Source organism: Petromyzon marinus, unplaced genomic scaffold (genome assembly GCF_048934315.1).
Source record: "Petromyzon marinus isolate PM22_M1 ecotype Great Lakes invasive population unplaced genomic scaffold, UKy_Petmar_22M1.pri1.0 PM_G_Scaffold_50, whole genome shotgun sequence".
Lineage (NCBI taxonomy): Eukaryota > Metazoa > Chordata > Hyperoartia > Petromyzontiformes > Petromyzontidae > Petromyzon > Petromyzon marinus.
The window spans coordinates 481,878-498,726 of record NW_027423003.1 but is presented as its reverse complement, the minus strand read 5'-3'; the positions used below and the strand labels follow the sequence as shown (position 1 = coordinate 498,726).

At 47.4% G+C, this 16,849-nt stretch overlaps 1 long non-coding RNA gene and 1 pseudogene across 1 annotated transcript; one reads left to right on the top strand and one right to left on the bottom strand.

Moving 5' to 3' along the window:
• The window catches only part of LOC116937399 (uncharacterized), a 155,800-nt pseudogene that overhangs the window by 80,343 nt on the left and 58,608 nt on the right, over nucleotides 1-16,849 (top strand).
• Nucleotides 1,978-7,419, bottom strand: LOC142917427 (uncharacterized). The gene is made up of 3 exons (XR_012936985.1): nucleotides 7,345-7,419; nucleotides 2,291-2,360; nucleotides 1,978-2,063 (listed from the first exon to the last, which is right to left on the bottom strand). It is a non-coding gene; the product is annotated as an uncharacterized LOC142917427 (long non-coding RNA).

Below are 16,849 nucleotides of genomic sequence, written 5' to 3'. Positions count from 1 at the left end.
GCATTCTCCTGCCCCGAGTGGAGGACTCTGCACCCCTCATGATAATTGGAGTCAGAGCCGGTCCACTGGATCTCCTGAATGCCACAGAGATCCAGGCGGTACCGGTCCAGCTCTGTACAGAGTAGCAGCCTCTCCTCCACGTGGCCACTCTCAGTGACTTTTTGCCATTTCTAGAGGAACCCCAAGGGTAAGGATTCAGGCATTGCTCCTCACAATGTTATCGTCTGGCATCACAACCACCAACAACACACCTGTATTTGAATTGCAAGTAACTTTAATGAACACAACGCAACCCAAACAACCGTTCGTTTGAAAAACATATCTTAATATTTCCATTCTTCTCCGTGTGAGTCCCACGCCACACACACCCGCTGCATTTAAATTCCAAATCATGTTCATAAACACACCGCCAGTCATTTGAAACCGAGTCGGCGCTTAGAAGAGGGTGGCCCAGGACCGGTTGAGATAATCGTCACCGTTGTTGTTGGCCAGGAGCGGGAATCGAACTGGGGTCTCTGCCGTGTTGGTAGTGCAGTGTAGCCTGAATCTCTGCGCCGCTGCTTTCTCCTCACCCCCCTCCTCGTCCCCCCTCCCTGCAAACATCATCTATCAGCGGTCATTGATGCAACGACGACAAGCCGGGCTCTTGTCGCTCTCTCTCCCTCCCTCTCTGTCCACCCACCTTCGCCCCCTGTTAACAATACCCAGCACCCTATCTACCACTCCCACCAAGTGGTTCTCTCTCGCGATATGCCGCATCATGTGCATTAACTGTCCCCTCCCTCCTCCCTCTCCCCCTTCTCTCATCCCCCCCTCCCCCCTCTCCCTTTGCCGTCTATCTCTCTCCACGACTCCTCTGTCTCTCGCGACCACCTCCCCCCCCGCCCCCCGGTCTCGACCCCTCTCGGCCTCCACGACTCTCCACGCTCTGTCCAAGTATTGCCTAACCCTCTCGATCGACACTTCTACCTCTCTGCCACCTCTGATCCTTCCAGCCCCCTCCATGCCCCTGTGTGCCACCTCTCTCTCATTTCTTCTATCTACCTCTCTCCCTCCCCTCCTTCCAAGCCCCTCTCTCTCCCACCTTAGCATCTCTCCCGCTCTCTCTCTTATCTGCTGCTCTCTACCCTGACCACCGGCCCTTCTGACAATGTCTGCCTCCGCTCTTTCCCTCTCTGCTCCCCGATCTACCCCTCTGTTATCTCTCCTTCGTGCTCCCTCTCTCTCCCACCTTAGCATCTCTCCCGCTCTCTCTCTTATCTGCTGCTCTCCACCCGGGCCACCGGCCCCTCTGACAATGTCCACCTCCGCTCTTCCCCTGTCCATTGGCCTACGCACCTCTGCCTCTGCCCTCAATCTGGCCGCCTCTCTCTCCAATCGAGACCTGTTTACTAACATCCTCTCCACTCTATTATCTACCTCTCTAATTGCCCTCAATCTGGCCCCCTCCATGTCCCACACATGCCGCTCTGCCACCTGAACCACTTCTCCCACTCCCCTCTGCCTGACCGGGTCCCTCTCCCCCCGCCTCTCTCCCCCCCGTCCACCCCTCTCGCCCTCCCTCGCCCGCATCTCCCTCTCTTGTCCCCCCCGGTCCACGTTCTCCCTCGCTCCCAAAGCCCTGACCCCATCCTCCCGTTCCCCGCGCACGTCTCTCCCTCCCCTCCATCGAGCAAGCTCTCTCCGAGCCCACTGCTCCTCCTCTAGCCCCATGACCCCTTCTTCCAACCGTCCACCTCCTCCTGCCCCCTCCCTCACCCGCATCTCACGCTCTCTTCCCGCCCGCCCCCGCTCCACATTCTCCCCCACTCTCCATGGCCTCTCTCCACCCTCTCCTCTGCCCCTCTCAATTCTGGCCATCTCCCTCTGTGCCCTCTGCCTCACGAGCTCTCTCATCTCACCCCATCTATCTCCCCCTGGTCGATCCCCCCCACCCCCTGGTCCTCTCTGTCCTGCCCCATCCCCGCCTCTCCCCTCTCTCTCCATCGTGGTACTCCGATTGCGCTCTTCCTCCTGGCCCCTCCCGCAGCGTCTTGCCGGGGGTAGCGATGCACCACGCGCACCTGTACCACGACAATGGCCGCCGTCAACACCGACATCAACGACCGCCGTTCGCCAGTAAGTGGCAGTGACATCGCCGTGGCGCCCGTGCCAGGCCAGGTATACTTTGAGGCCACGTGAAGCGTCAAAGGCTCGCTGGAAGGAGGAAGTCGCGTGACAGACTCAGCAGTTGCGATGGGTTAACCGACGGATGGCTATCGATTAGAAATCACATATCCCCGAGTCTCACCTGTGAGTGGCACCGCCTCACGCTGTTGTGGATCCCCACGTGGCTCGGAGCCTCAAAAGCTCCGTGACTCCTGGGTGGTGATACAAAGACAAAGATCCCTCGTGTAGCCTTAACACACTGTTGGGGCAAGTGCTGTTAGCAAGTGTCAGCACCACCTATGAAGGCCGGAACGGTACACGAGGGGGTGGGTGGCCAGCACCGCGCCCGACCGCCTTTGTCTCCCCAGTAGCGATGTTTACGCACCGCACCAGGTACTCACTTGAGGCTGAGTCGACCTAGGGGAGGCCCAGAACCGGTTCAAATAATCGTCACTGGGTGTTGGCAGTGAGCGGGAATCAAACTCGGGTCGTCAGGTTCGTAGAGCAGCGCACTAACCGCTAGACTACCGCCACACACGTTACACACACACAGTGTACACACACACACAGTGTACACACACACGGTACACACACACACAGTACACACACACACAGTACACACACACAGTACACACACACAGTAAACACACACACAGTACACACACACACGCACAGTACAGACACATGTTACACACACACAGTACACACACGCACGGTACACACACACGGTGCACACACACGCACAACACGCACGCACAGTACACACACACGCACAGTACATACACACGGTGCACACACACGCACAATACACATGCACAATACACACGCACACACACACACACAGTACACATGCACGGTACACACACACACGCACGGTACACACACACACGGTACACACATGCACAGTACACACACACAGTACACACACACACACACACGGTACACACACACACACAGTACACACACACAGTACACACACACGGTACACACACACACAGTACACACACGTACGCACGGCACGCCCACACTCCCTCAGTCACGTGACTAAGGTTGACGCGCCGCCCCGTCTCCCGAGGTGACCTCTTGGCTCTCTCGTCTCTCCTCGACACGTAGATTTATTTCTTACTCTTACCTAGAAGCGTCATTGTCTGTCTGTCTCTGTGGACGCAACTTGCGAGGAATTGTACTCACAAACTGTGGGGATAACGTTTCAAAAAAACTGCCCAGATACCACGCGATAAGCCCCGTGGTGAGCCAGTGCTATTCCTATTTCCAATCCGTCAACGTGAAAGTAGTTCAATTAACTATTTATTACTAATCTACATATATATATCAAAGGCAAAGTAATTGATTTATTAAAATATTTAATTTAACGTAGGTATAAAATAAAATAAATGTTATGTAGGTATAAATAAAATAAATAAAAATTTAACGTAGGTATAAATAAAATAAATGTAATGTAAAGCTAACCTGATTTCTAAATTCAACCACCTATCAAAGAAGAACCCAGTTCCACATATAACAAAACAAGATGTTAACAAAATCGTCATTAATCAGAGTAGCACCCCGATTTCGGACAATCTGAAAACAGTACTGGCTAGGGGACTAAATTTTGCTGTCACCCCAAAACACATACCAATAGATGATATCATCTCTCAGGTCGATGTAGCCCTCAAAGGCGTAGGACACATCCAAGCAGATGTTGCGAGAGCTGAAATAGCCACTATTCTTAAGAATGCTAAGAAACCCATTAGTAACATCAGCAAAAATGAACGCTCTGAACTCGCAAATTTAAAAAAACAGAAGTGATATAGTCATCCTCTCAGCCGATAAAGGCAACGCTACTGTTATTATGGATAAAGATTCATACAACAACAAAATCCAGAATCTGCTCAACGATGGAAGTTATTCAAAAATAAAAAATTACCCCACTAATAGCCTAGCGATAAAAACCAACAAGATCATCACAAGTTCGACCTCCCTAAGCGACCCAACTAAACGTCCCTCCCTAAAACCTTCTGCTGCAAGACCCCGTAGATTCTATGGTCTTTCCAAGATTCATAAAGAAGGCACCCCACTTCGACCCATCGAATCCACGATCAACTCCCCTACCTATAGACTAGCCCGCTTTCTGTCAGATACCTTGCTGCCTTTCACTGGCAAGACCGCCTCAGCAGTACTTAACTCAGCCCAATTGGTCTCTATGGTCAAAGACGTTGTACTGTCCCCTGACGATATCCTTGTCAGCTTCGATGTGGTCTCTTTGTTCACCAAGGTCCCAGTACCTGATACCATTAAACTAATTGAAAATTTGGTCCTACATGGACTAGACCCCGACACACCTGCACTGGTTAGGCACTGCCTCAACAATACCTACTTTACTTGGAATGGCTCCTTCTACAAACAAAATGAGGGTACCCCCATGGGATCCCCCTTATCACCAGTGATAGCCACTATTTCCATGGAGAAATTTGAATCAGACGCCATCCAGACTTCCACCCTCAGACCTTCCCTGTGGAAGAGATATGTGGATGACACTTTCGTCATTTGGCCACATGGCCTCCCAGCTCTGAACCTTTTCCTACACCACATCAATTCCAGACATCCCGCCATCAAATTCAAAATGGAAGTGGAGAAAGATGGCAAGCTACCATTCTTAGATGTTCTGTTTGAGTGTAGACCTGATGGCCCATTGGGGCATTCTGTCTACAGGAAACCCACCCACACAGATTCCTACTTGAAACCTGATTCCCACCACCACCAAGCCCAAAATAATTCTCTCATCAAAACTTTATACCATAGGGCTCATTACATTTCGGACCAACACCACCTGACCAGTGAATTAAAACATGTACACCTGGCCCTCAAAAGGAATGGTTACTCTGACCGTACCATCCGCCAAGCTGTCTCTCCCTCCATACAGAAACAACACTTGATACTCCGGTCAAAACCATCACACTTCCATATATAGCAGGCGTTACTAAAAAGATTTCCAAAATTCTAAACAAACACAAGATCCAGGTCCGGTTCAATACAGTACACAAAATTCATGATCTGATCCCATCCGTGAAGGATGTCATTCCTGATGTACAGTACCCCGGGGTTTACAAATTGAGATGTACCTGCGGTGATTGCTATATCGGTGAGACAAAGCGACATGTCTCTGACCGAATTCGCGAGCACAAATCAGATTTGAAACACGGCAAAACGAATTCTTCTGCCGTGGATGATCACTTTTACAACGCTGTGGGGGATCACGATATAATTTTCTCCGATACCAAGGTTCTTTGCAAACCCACGGGCTTTTATCAGAGATTTGTTCATGAAGCAATTCAGATCTACAAACACAGACACAATTTCAACCGAGAGGATGGTTTCAAATTAAGCAACCATTGGAAAGGTGTTCTAAATCGAACTAAACATTAAACTCATTTCAATGGTACAGTATATTTTTCAAGTAGTGGTACCCCAAACTTTCGCAGCTCTTATAAATTCCCTTTTCACACCATCAATAGGTAAACTCCCCCTCCCCCCCTTCTCCCCCCCCGCGCCAAACGGCACGTACACCACCTCTTTCCTAAAATCCGCCAATCAAATGCTAATTTTTATGCTAATTTCTTTGTCAGAACACCTTGTTTGCTCGCACACAGTCTAAAGGTCCGCTGTCTGAGCGTGGTTGTGTTTCGCTAAATTCTCCTGTTTGATGAGTACTAGGTGCCTCGGTGAATGTATATGCTCTGACTTTAACATAGCTATTTCTGTGACCAGTTACAAGCTAATCACTCAGCTATTTCAATGCTAGATTCTATGCTAAGTCCTTTGTCAAGGGGTACCTCTGCGGATGTGTATACTTTAACTTAGCTATTTCAATGAGCCATTTCAATGCTAAATTATATGCTAATTCCTTTGTCAAGGCGCTTTGTGTTTTTCTTCTCACACAGCTTAAAGGTCGTGATCTAAGCGTGGCTTCTCCCACTCCAGCGCTGTCCTCCAGACAGTCTCGTCCCTTCACCTGATGAAGGCCGCTTGTGTTGTGGCCGAAACGTCGTGATTTTTTGTTATTTTATTTTCACCTACGTGACTTTACCCAATAGAACCAAAGAGTATGGATCCTAGCAGTCACGAAAGCTTTAAATCTAAAATTTATTTGTTTTGGCTTTTTTCTTTCTTGCAAGCATCATTTTTTTCCAGGGTTTTTCAGTGAAATAGAAGGGAATGCGAAGTTAACCAAAGACAAGAATCCAAGTCCCGGGCGAAGCTGGGTAGTGAAGCTCGTTACTAATAAACCCCAATGATCCTATCAAAATGAGGGATTTCAATCGGATCGTTGGGGGGGCACGTGCCACCCCACCCCCCACTGGCTCCACCACTGTCACACACTGGCATGGTTCACAGGTGGTGGTGTGTCCAGACCCACGCCTGGCCACCTTCACCTGCTCAGTATTAATGCTTCCTCACTCCACCAAGTAGTTAATTGAGGATCAATCAACACAGCCGAGGCTGCGTTTCTCTCTCTCTCCCCGTGGTTGTGTGGATTTCCTTCCCGATCCCCCGGTGTCCCCTCTACATGTAGAGAATTAACACCGCCACGCGTCTAGAGTGAACACCACCAAGCGTCTAGAGTGAACACCGCCACGTGTCTAGAGTGAACACCGCCACGTGTCTAGAGTGAACACCACCACACATCTAGAGTGAACACCACTACGCGTCTAGAGTGAACACCGCCACGTGTCTAGAGTGAACACTGCCACCGCGTCTAGAGTGAACACCACCACGCTGTTGACAAGCCCCACCTTACACCATTGGAAACCTCATTTGCCAGTAACAAAATGATTGTTTTTTTACCCTTTTATCTGGCAACAAAACTGACACCTTTTTTACAAGGAGTCATGTTTACATTGACCACAATACCTGCGGTCGGAACGCAAACACAAAACAACAACTCTGATAATGTATGTGGCACTGTGGTGCATTGTCTTCTGGTCCAACACCAACGTGAGACGAGGCTCTAAAGAAAGCTGTCTCGGGTGTGGACCAATCAATTTCAAGGACAGTTCCAATACATTATCAGAGTTGTTGTTTTGTGTTTGCTTTCCGACCGCAGGTATTGTGGTCAATGTAAACATGACTCCTTATAAAAAAGGTGTCAGTTTTGTTGCCAGATAAAAGGGTAAAAAACCAATTATCAAGTCCCACCTTGTTGTTATTGTTGTTGTGGGCAGGTCGCTTCTGATAACAAGAGCGGTATAGCAGCTCAAGTGGGCTTGGCCTGGTGAAAAAAATAAAAACTGCGTGAATATTTACAATAAAACAAAGTTACAAAGTGGCGAGCCGGGTGAAGACAAATTAAACTTAAGCAAGATAATTTAAATAAACGCAATCAGGCGAAGGCAGGAGGCAAGGCCCCGCGTGGCTAGGCCCCGCGTTGTAAAGTTCCAACCTGGACATCGATTCCCATGCTCGCTGCTACTCAACTGACATCCCTACGAGAGAGAGCGAGGCTCTACCTTGGTAAACAACAACAACCACCACCACAACCACCACAACAACCACAACAGCAATGAGAATTTCTCACCTCGGATTTCAGTGCAGGAAGCGATAGCTTCCTGTTACCTCGTGACGTGACGTGGCAGCAGGTGGCATGACGTCACTTCCGGGGATGAGACACGCTCCTTTCTAGATTTAAAGCTTTCGTGACTGCTAGGATCCATACTCTTTGGTTATATTGGGTAAAGTCACGTAGGTGAAAATAAAATAACAAAAAATCACGACGTTTCGGCCACAACACAAGCGGCCTTCATCAGGTGAAGGGACGAGACTGTCTGGAGGACAGCGCTGGAGTGGAAGAAGCCACGACCTTTAAGCTGTGTGAGAAGAAAAACACCAAGCGCCTTGACAAAGGAATTAGCATAGAATTTAGCATTGAAATGGCTCATTGAAATAGCTAAGTTAAAGTATACACATCCGCAGAGGTACCCCTTGACAAAGGAATTAGCTTTTTAAATTTCGATTTAAAGCTTTCGTGACTGCAATGATTCATCTTCTTTGGTTCTTTCGGTAAAGTCACGTAGAATGATAATAAAATAATAAATTGATAAAATAAAATAACACAATAATATTCTCACGACGTTTCGGCCACAACACAAGCGGCCTTCATCAGGTGAAGGGGGCGAGACTGTCTGGTAGGACAGCGCTGGAGTAAAAGAGCCACGTTCAGATACGGCCTTTAAGCTGTGTGAGAGGAACAAAGCGCCTTGACAAAGGACTTAGCATAGAATTTAGCATTGAAATGGCTGAATGATTAGCTTGTGACTGGTCACAAGCTAAAGATGGATTCAGGCTTAGTAACCACTGGAAAGATTTTGATTTAAAGCTTTCGTGACTGCAGTAATTCATATTCTTAGTTTTTTCGGTAAAGTCACGTTGAAGAGAATAAATTTATGCAAACCGACACACCTGATGATGACCGTTTGATTTATGGTCGAAACGTCGTGAGAATTTTTTATTGTTTTATATATATTTTGTTATTTTGTTGTTTCTCTTCAACGTGACTTCACTGGAAAGATGTTTTAAATCATTTCTGTTCTTAATTAATTGTATTTTTACGATGACCTTCAGACCGCAGCTCTTTCGCCAGCATTGCCTCTTAATACCTCTCACACCACGGTTAATGGTATAGTTTTACAATATGGAGCATACTAGGGCCTCGCAGCTGTCTCTCTCCCCCTCCTCTGTTCCGACCATGGACGAACTCGTCCGTCTGAACGGGACCCGTAGCTATCCGTGGGGCTGAAATTTGAGGGTAAGAATCCACCCATTTTTTCGCCATATAGCATTGTGATATATAACGACTTATTGTTGGTAGCTTAGCTGATTGGAGAATATAGAGTTTATTGATAACATGAAGGTAATTTATATTTTAGTTTTTATTGGTTCACTATATAGTACTGTGAATAGCTCAGATGTGTAGTCATTTCTGTGACCAGTCACTAGCTAATCATTCAGTTGTTTCAATGCTGGATTTGCCTAGTTATTTCAATGCTAAATTCTCCTGTTTGATTTGTACTAAGGGCCTCGGTGAATGTGTATGCTCTGACTTTAACGTAGCTATTTCTGCAGCAGGTACAAGCTAACCACTCAGCTATCTCAATGCTAAATTCTATGCTAATTCCATTGTCAAGATGTGTATGCCTTAACTTAGCTATTTCAATGCTAAATTCTATGCTAATCCCTTTAACAATGGGTGCCTCTGCGGGTGTGTATGCTTTAACTTTTAACATAGCTATTTCTGTGACCAGTCACAAGCTAATCATTCAGCCATTTCAATGCTAAATTCTATGCTAATTCCTTTGTCAAGGCGCTTTGTTCCTCTCACACAGCTTAAAGGCCGTATCTGAACGTGGCTCTTTCACTCCAGCGCTGTCCTACCAGACAGTCTCGCCCCCTTCACCTGATGAAGGCCGCTTGTGTTGTGGCCGAAACGTCGTGAGAATATTATTGTGTTATTTTATTTTATCAATTTATTATTTTATTATCATTCTACGTGACTTTACCGAAAGAACCAAAGAAGAAAAAGGAATTAGCATAGAATTTAGCATTGAAATAGCTGAGTGATTAGCTTATAACTGGTCACAGAAATAGCTATGTTAAAGTCAGAGCATATACATTCACCGAGGCACCTAGTACTCATCAAACAGGAGAATTTAGCGAAACACAACCACGCTCAGACAGCGGACCTTTAAACTGTGTGCGAGCAAACAAGGTGTTCTGACGAAGAAATTAGCATAAAAATTAGCATTCGATCGGCGGATTTTAGGAAAGAGGTGGTGTACGTGCCGTTTAGCGCGAGGGGGAAGGGGGGGAGGGGGAGTTTACCTATTGATGGTGTGAAAAGGGAATTTATAAGAGCTGCGAAAGTTTGGGGTACCACTACTTGAAAAATATACTGTACCATTGAAATTAGTTTAATGTTTAGTTCGATTTAGAACATCTTTCCAATGGTTGCTTAATTTGAAACCATCCTCTCGGTTGAAATTGTGTCTGTGTTTGTAGATCTGAATTGCTTCATGAACAAATCTCTGATAAAAGAAAGCCCGTGGGTTTGCAAAGAACCTTGGTATCGGAGAAAATTATATCGTGATCCCTCACAGCGTTGTAACAGTGATCAGCCACGGCAGAAGAATTCGTTTTGCCGTGTTTCAAATCTGATTTGTGCTCGCGAATTCGGTCAGAGACTTGTCGCTTTGTCTCACCGATATAGCAATCACCGCACGTACAACTCAATTTGTAAACCCCGGGGTACTGTAAATCAGGAATGACATCCTTCACCGATGGGATCAGATCACGAATTTTGTGTACTGTATTGAACCGGACCTGGATCTTGTGTTTGTTTCAAATTTTGGAAATCTTTTTAGTAACGCCTGCTATATATGGAAGTGTGATGGTTTTGACCGGAGTATCAAGTGGTTGTTTCTGTATGGAGGGAGAGACAGCTTGGCGGATGGTACGGTCAGAGTAACCATTCCTTTTGAGGGCCAGGTGTACATGTTTTAATTTACTGGTCAGGTGGTGTTGGTCCGAAATGCAATGAGCCCTATGGTATAAAGTTTTGATTCGAGAATTATTTTGGGCTGGGTGGTGGTGGGAATCAGGTTTCAAGTAGGAATCTGTGTGGGTGGGTTTCCTGTAGACAGAATGCCCCAATGAGCCATCAGGTCTCCTCTAAAACAGAACATCTAAGAATGGTAGCTTGCCATCTTTCTCCACTTTCATGGTGAATTTGATGGCGGGATGTCTGGAATTGATGTGGTGTAGGAAAAGGTTCAGAGCTGGGAGGCCATGTGGCCAAATGACGAAAGTGTCATCCACATATCTCTTCCACAGGGAAGGTCTGAGGGTGGAAGTCTGGATGGCGTCTGATTCAAATTTCTCCATGAAAATATTGGCTATCACTGGTGACAAGGGGGATCCCATGGGGGTACCCTCATTTTGTTTGTAGAAGGAGCCATTCCAAGTAAAGTAGGTATTGTTGAGGCAGTGCCTAACCAGTGCAGGTGTGTCGGGGTCTAGTCCATGTTGGACCAAATTTTCAATTATTTCAATGGTATCAGGTACTGGGACCTTGGTGAACAAAGAGACCACATCGAAGCTGACAAGGATATCGTCAGGGGACAGTACAACGTCTTTGACCATAGAGACCAATTGGGCTGAGTTAAGTACTGCTGAGGCGGTCTTGCCAGTGAAAGGCAGCAAGGTATCTGACAGAAAGCGGGCTAGTCTATAGGTAGGGGAGTTGGTCGTGGATACGAAGGGTCGTAGTGGGGTGCCTTCTTTATGAATCTTGGGAAGACCATAGCATCTAGGGGGTCTTGCAGCAGAAGGTTTTAGGGATGAAACGTTTAGTTGGGTCGATTAGGGAGGTCGAACTTGTGATGATCTTGTTGGTTTTCATCGCTAGGCTATTAGTAGGGTCATTTTTTATTTTTGAGTAACTTCCATCGTTGAGCAGATTCTGGATTTTGTTGTTGTATGAATCTTTATCCATAATAACAGTAGCGTTGCCTTTATCGGCTGAGAGGATGACTATATCACTTCTGCTTTTTAAATTCCCGAATTCAGAGCGTTCATTTTTGCTGATGTTACTAATGGGTTTCTTAGCATTCTTAAGAATAGTGGCTATTTCAGCTCTCGCAACGTCTGCTTGGATGTGTCCTACGCCTTTGAGGGCAACAGTTAACTCTTACATTACGCATAGGGTGGTGACCACCGACTTACTCTAGCTAACACACACTTCTCAGATACTCTAGCGTGACCCAGCCAGGTGGGCTACTGGCAGGTCTGTAGGGTGGTGACCACCGACCTACTCTAGCTAACACACACTTCTCAGATACTCTAGCGTGACCCAGCCAGGTGGGCTACTGGCAGGTCTGTAGGGTGGTGACCACCGACCTACTCTAGCTAACACACACTTCTCAGATACTCTAGCGTGACCCAGCCAGGTGGGCTACTGGCAGGTCCGCTGACTGGAGGCTTGACTCTTCTTGGCGTCTTCACGATGCATCTTCATTCTTGATATGGGCAGCCTCGAACCTCGTGAGGAGGCTGCATATATGGGCCTCGGCGGGCCCCGGCCTGGCCACGCCTCCTTTCGAGGACCCTCTCGAAGCCCCCCCCTGCTGTCCACGTGCCCCCCGAGGTGCCCCCTAGGCCCCCGGCCCCCACTGGGGTCCAGTCACGTGTCCAGCCGGGGTCACAGAGAGTGCCACGACCTCACACCACCCTCATGACCTCCCGAGTCCAGACCCGGCCCTGACGTCATTCCCGCCTCCAGCCGGGATGACGTCATGTGTGTGTGTGGACCCGCGTGGTAATGACGCTCCCCCGCATATTGACGTCACACATGTGCGTGTGTGCACAGTGGTGATGCTACAATCACTACACTTAGAGGCATAGATGTGGTGACCACGCTTGTGTTAATTGATTGGCACTGTTAATTGATTGCCACTGTTATTTCATTTCCACTGCAACTTAATTAATTGCTACTGTTGATTGATTTGATTTAAAACGTTAATTGCTTATTTGACACTGTTAATGAACAATGTAAATCGTTGGCAACGTTTAATCGATTTATACACGGGCTCGCCCAAATTATTGTCACGGTGTAATGTTAATTGATCGTCCTTAATTGATTACGCGTGTACGTTGAACGTCTTTCGCGCCGTACGTAGCCAACCGTGCTAATCAGAGATGCGATTGGTTTGGCGCATCGATGTTAATTGACCGATGGTGGCCAAACGCTGCGTCACGTTGACTGATCGGCATAGTACCGCGTCAATCGATGACATTGGTACGTCGGATCAGTTGGGACAGTGTTGGTCGGGCTCCGTGTTCCGGCATTTAATTGGCGTAACTTTACGTTAATTGATTTGGACCGGTGTCATGTTAATCGATCATGACGAGTTTCAATGCAGCGTCAATGTCACTGATTGAAAATCGCCTTTGTTTGCAGATGGGTAGGCACTGCCGTGAAACTTTCTACAGTGAGGGAAAAAAGTATTTGATCCCCTGCTGATTTTGTATGTTTGCCCACTGACGAAGAAATGATCAGTCTATAATTTTAATGGTAGGTTTATTTGAAAAGTGAGAGACAGAATAACAAAAAAATCCAGAAAAACGCATGTCAAAAATGTTATAAATTGATTTGCATTTTATTGAGGGAAATAAGTATTTGACCCCATCTCAATCAGAAAGATTTCTGGCTCCCAGGTGTCTTTTATACAGGTAACGAGCTGAGATTAGGAGCACACTCTTCAATCGCACTTTGCCCCACTCTGCGCAGACCATCCCCGGATGAGCGTCTCTTTGAGAGGGACCTCAAGAAGGTCCTTGCCCCCGCTGGTGATCAGACGGAAATTGTGGTGTCTTCCCGGCAGTGCCACCGTAAACACTGACGATGCACCCGGTATGAGATTCTACAGATTTGCGGCTTTCTGAACCAGTCCTGGGCCTCTCCGAGGTCGACTCAGCCTCAAATGAGTACCTGGTGCAATTCCAGGCATGGTGCTGGCCATCCACCCCCATGTACGCCGTGCCGACCTTCACACGTCAAGAGGTTCAAGGCACCCAGGACCGCCACGGCCACCGCCACTCCCGCCACCAGGAGAGGGACCGCAGTAGCCGTGGTCAGGGCCAGCAGTGCAAAGGGCGCGGCACGTGGAGCCAGGGCGAATGTTGGGCCAGATCCTGCACCTCGACAATCACCGAAACACAGCTCCAGCCCCCCCCCCCCCCCCCCGCTGCCTGTCCTCAACAAAGGCAGTGTCACTGCTCGTGCCACGACATCGCGTCAACCCAAGTGGGTTCCTCCAGGTAAGGATAAAGCATTGCACCACGACCGGCACAAAGCACACGTGTTTCTAACTCGGCATTTACTTTCACGTTTTCCCCCACGATGAAACCATCCATGAATGTGCCTGATCTCCACTGGGTCTAGGAAGCTAATCAGGGGTTTTTTTTAAGCCTGCTAAGTACCTTGATAAGTGATGACCACCAGAGCTTTCCAAGTGATGTAGGTTGTGAGACCGCGAGATGGTGTGGACCTCGCAGTGCTGAGTGTTATCGCCTCGTAAGCGAGGCTCGCGACGGAGTGGCAACACGTGGACGTCAACTGCGGGGACGGAGCGAGGATATGGAAGCGTGTGCTAAATTCATTTTTGTGTGACCGTGAGGGATGGCGACAGCTTTGGGGTGGCCTTCATCTAGCAGTGGATAGAGCACGTCAGAAATGCCGATTGAGCAGAAACAAAACTCTTTGAAGGAGGCAGAAAAACACAAAAAGGGATGCAAAAAGAGAATGTTTTTTTAAGTCGAATTGTGACTCCAAATGAAGACATTCTTCGAATTACTTCGGAGGAAGTCAATGGTCGCATGGCAACTAAATATGTGTAATGCTCGGAGTAACTTTAAAATAATGTTTAAAAATCCCCCCGATAGTTTGTGGTCCACTCACGGACGAAGGCCTCTCCATGCCGCCGCAGTCACCAAAATAACGACTACTTAAAAAAGTAAAATGTGAGTTCGCATTTGTTACTCTCGTAGCCTGACCCCAACAACACCCTTGGACCCGCCTGTCGTGCCGTCAAAATATTTCACATCAGGTCCGACCTTGCGTCTTGGCCTCTCTAAACGTGCCAAGCTGACGCCACTCCACCCCGGATCTCCGTGAAACTGCCACGGACCACCACGGACCGCCACAGCCGCCAGCCACTGACTCTCTCCACGTGCCGTGGAATGTCCCAGTCAGCTACTAAGCCATTCCACTTGCCACGGTCTTCGAGCGACACATTCCAAATACCAAGCACTCCCACAGTCTGCCACTGAACCCATGGACTTGTCGGGGACAAGCACCGACCCATTCAACTGCCAAGGGCCACTAACCATTGACACAGCCCAAGCGCGACTCGACTTGCCATTACTCAACATATACAAGACCCGCCATGCCTCAATAGGTATGGTCTGCTGTAAGCTAACCTGACTCTCTGCCACGCCAGCTACAGTAGAGATTGCCACAGCCATGCTGTGAGGTGACTGCTGTCTGCCTGTAGCAGCCACGGCCTAAAACGTGGCTGCTAGACTGGCTTGAAGCACCACCACCAAAGGCAACCTCACCTGCCATGGCTTTTACCTGGCTGCCCTGAACCGGCCACAGATGAAATCTGAGGCACGGTTTAACAGTGAAAGCCCTTCATTCCATTTTAATAGCACGTTCTTGTTTAGCACATGGTTAAAAATCATCTGAATAACTTAGCTTTAATGATTTTTGTTAGAGTCTGTAGAGCCAACTTAGTTTTGCATTTTGTTATGTTGTTATATACCACGAGTGTTTGGTGTAAACTTTAACGCAAGATTGGTTTTAATTCCGTATGACATCACGGGATATTTCCCGGACTCTGTTTCAGGAAAATCGAAATGTTTTCATCCTGACTCCTCCCCCGCCCCTCGTCACACGGCGTCATGAAAAGTCAAATATGACGTCACAAAGCTCTGCCCCCCCCCACCCCCCAAAACCATATTTCTATTTTGAAAATAAAACATGCTTCAAATCGCTTTAAACTATTGTTGTCATTGCAGTGCGTTGTTCATGTGGCGCTGCACTCCAATGTTGTAGGAGTGTTGTTATAACAATTCTATATTTATTTAAAGTTGAGCATTTTGAAGTGACGTCACATTTCTCAACCCCCCCCCCCTCGTCACACATCGTCACAAATGTCTGACCCCCCCCCCCCCCAGGTGCGTGACATCATTTATGTACGGCCTCTTAACTGCTGCTGTTGTTCATTAAACCTCCTTTGCCAGTACAAACATGTAATAATAGTAGGGTTTTCCCCTTTTTTCTGGCAACAAAACTGAAACCTTTTTTTACAAGGATTCATGTCACTGCATTAACCACAAAACTTGCGGTCAAAATGCACAAAAAAACATACTATGATAATATATGTGGCATTGTCCTTGAAACTGATTGAGCTGTGTGACGCCTTTTGGCGTCCTCTGGTCGAGCACCCATCGGGTTGAGGCTCAAAAGAAAGCCGTCCCTTGGTGTGGACCAATCAGGCTCAAAAGAAAGCCGTCCCTTGGTGTGGACCAATCAGTTTAAAGGACAATGCCACATATATATTATCATAGTGTGTGTTTTAATAATGATGATGAAGTATGTGTTTTGTTTGTATTTTGACCACAAGCATTGTGGTTAATGCAGTAAACATGAATCCTTGTCAAAAGGTTTCAGTTTTGTTGCCAGAAAAAAGGGGAAAAACCCCTATTATTGCTGCTGTTGCCGTTGTTGCTGGTGTTACTGTTGTTGATGTTGCTGTTGTTATTGAGACTGTTGTTGCTGCTGTTGCTGTTGTTGTTACTGTTGTTGCCTTTGTTGCTACTGTTGTTGTTGGTGTTGTTACTGTTGTTGCTGCTGCTGCTGTTGTTGTTACTGTTGTTGCTGCTGCTGTTGTTGTTACTGTTGATGCTGCTGTTGTTACTGTTGTTGCTGTTGTTGTTACTGTTGTTGTTGCTGTTGTTGCTGTTGTTACTGTTGTTGTTGCTGCTGTTGTTGTTGCTGTTACTGTTGTTGTTACTGTTGTTGTTGCTGTTGTTGCTGTTGTTACTGTTGTTGTTGCTGCTGCTGTTGTTGTTGCTGTTGCTGTTGTTG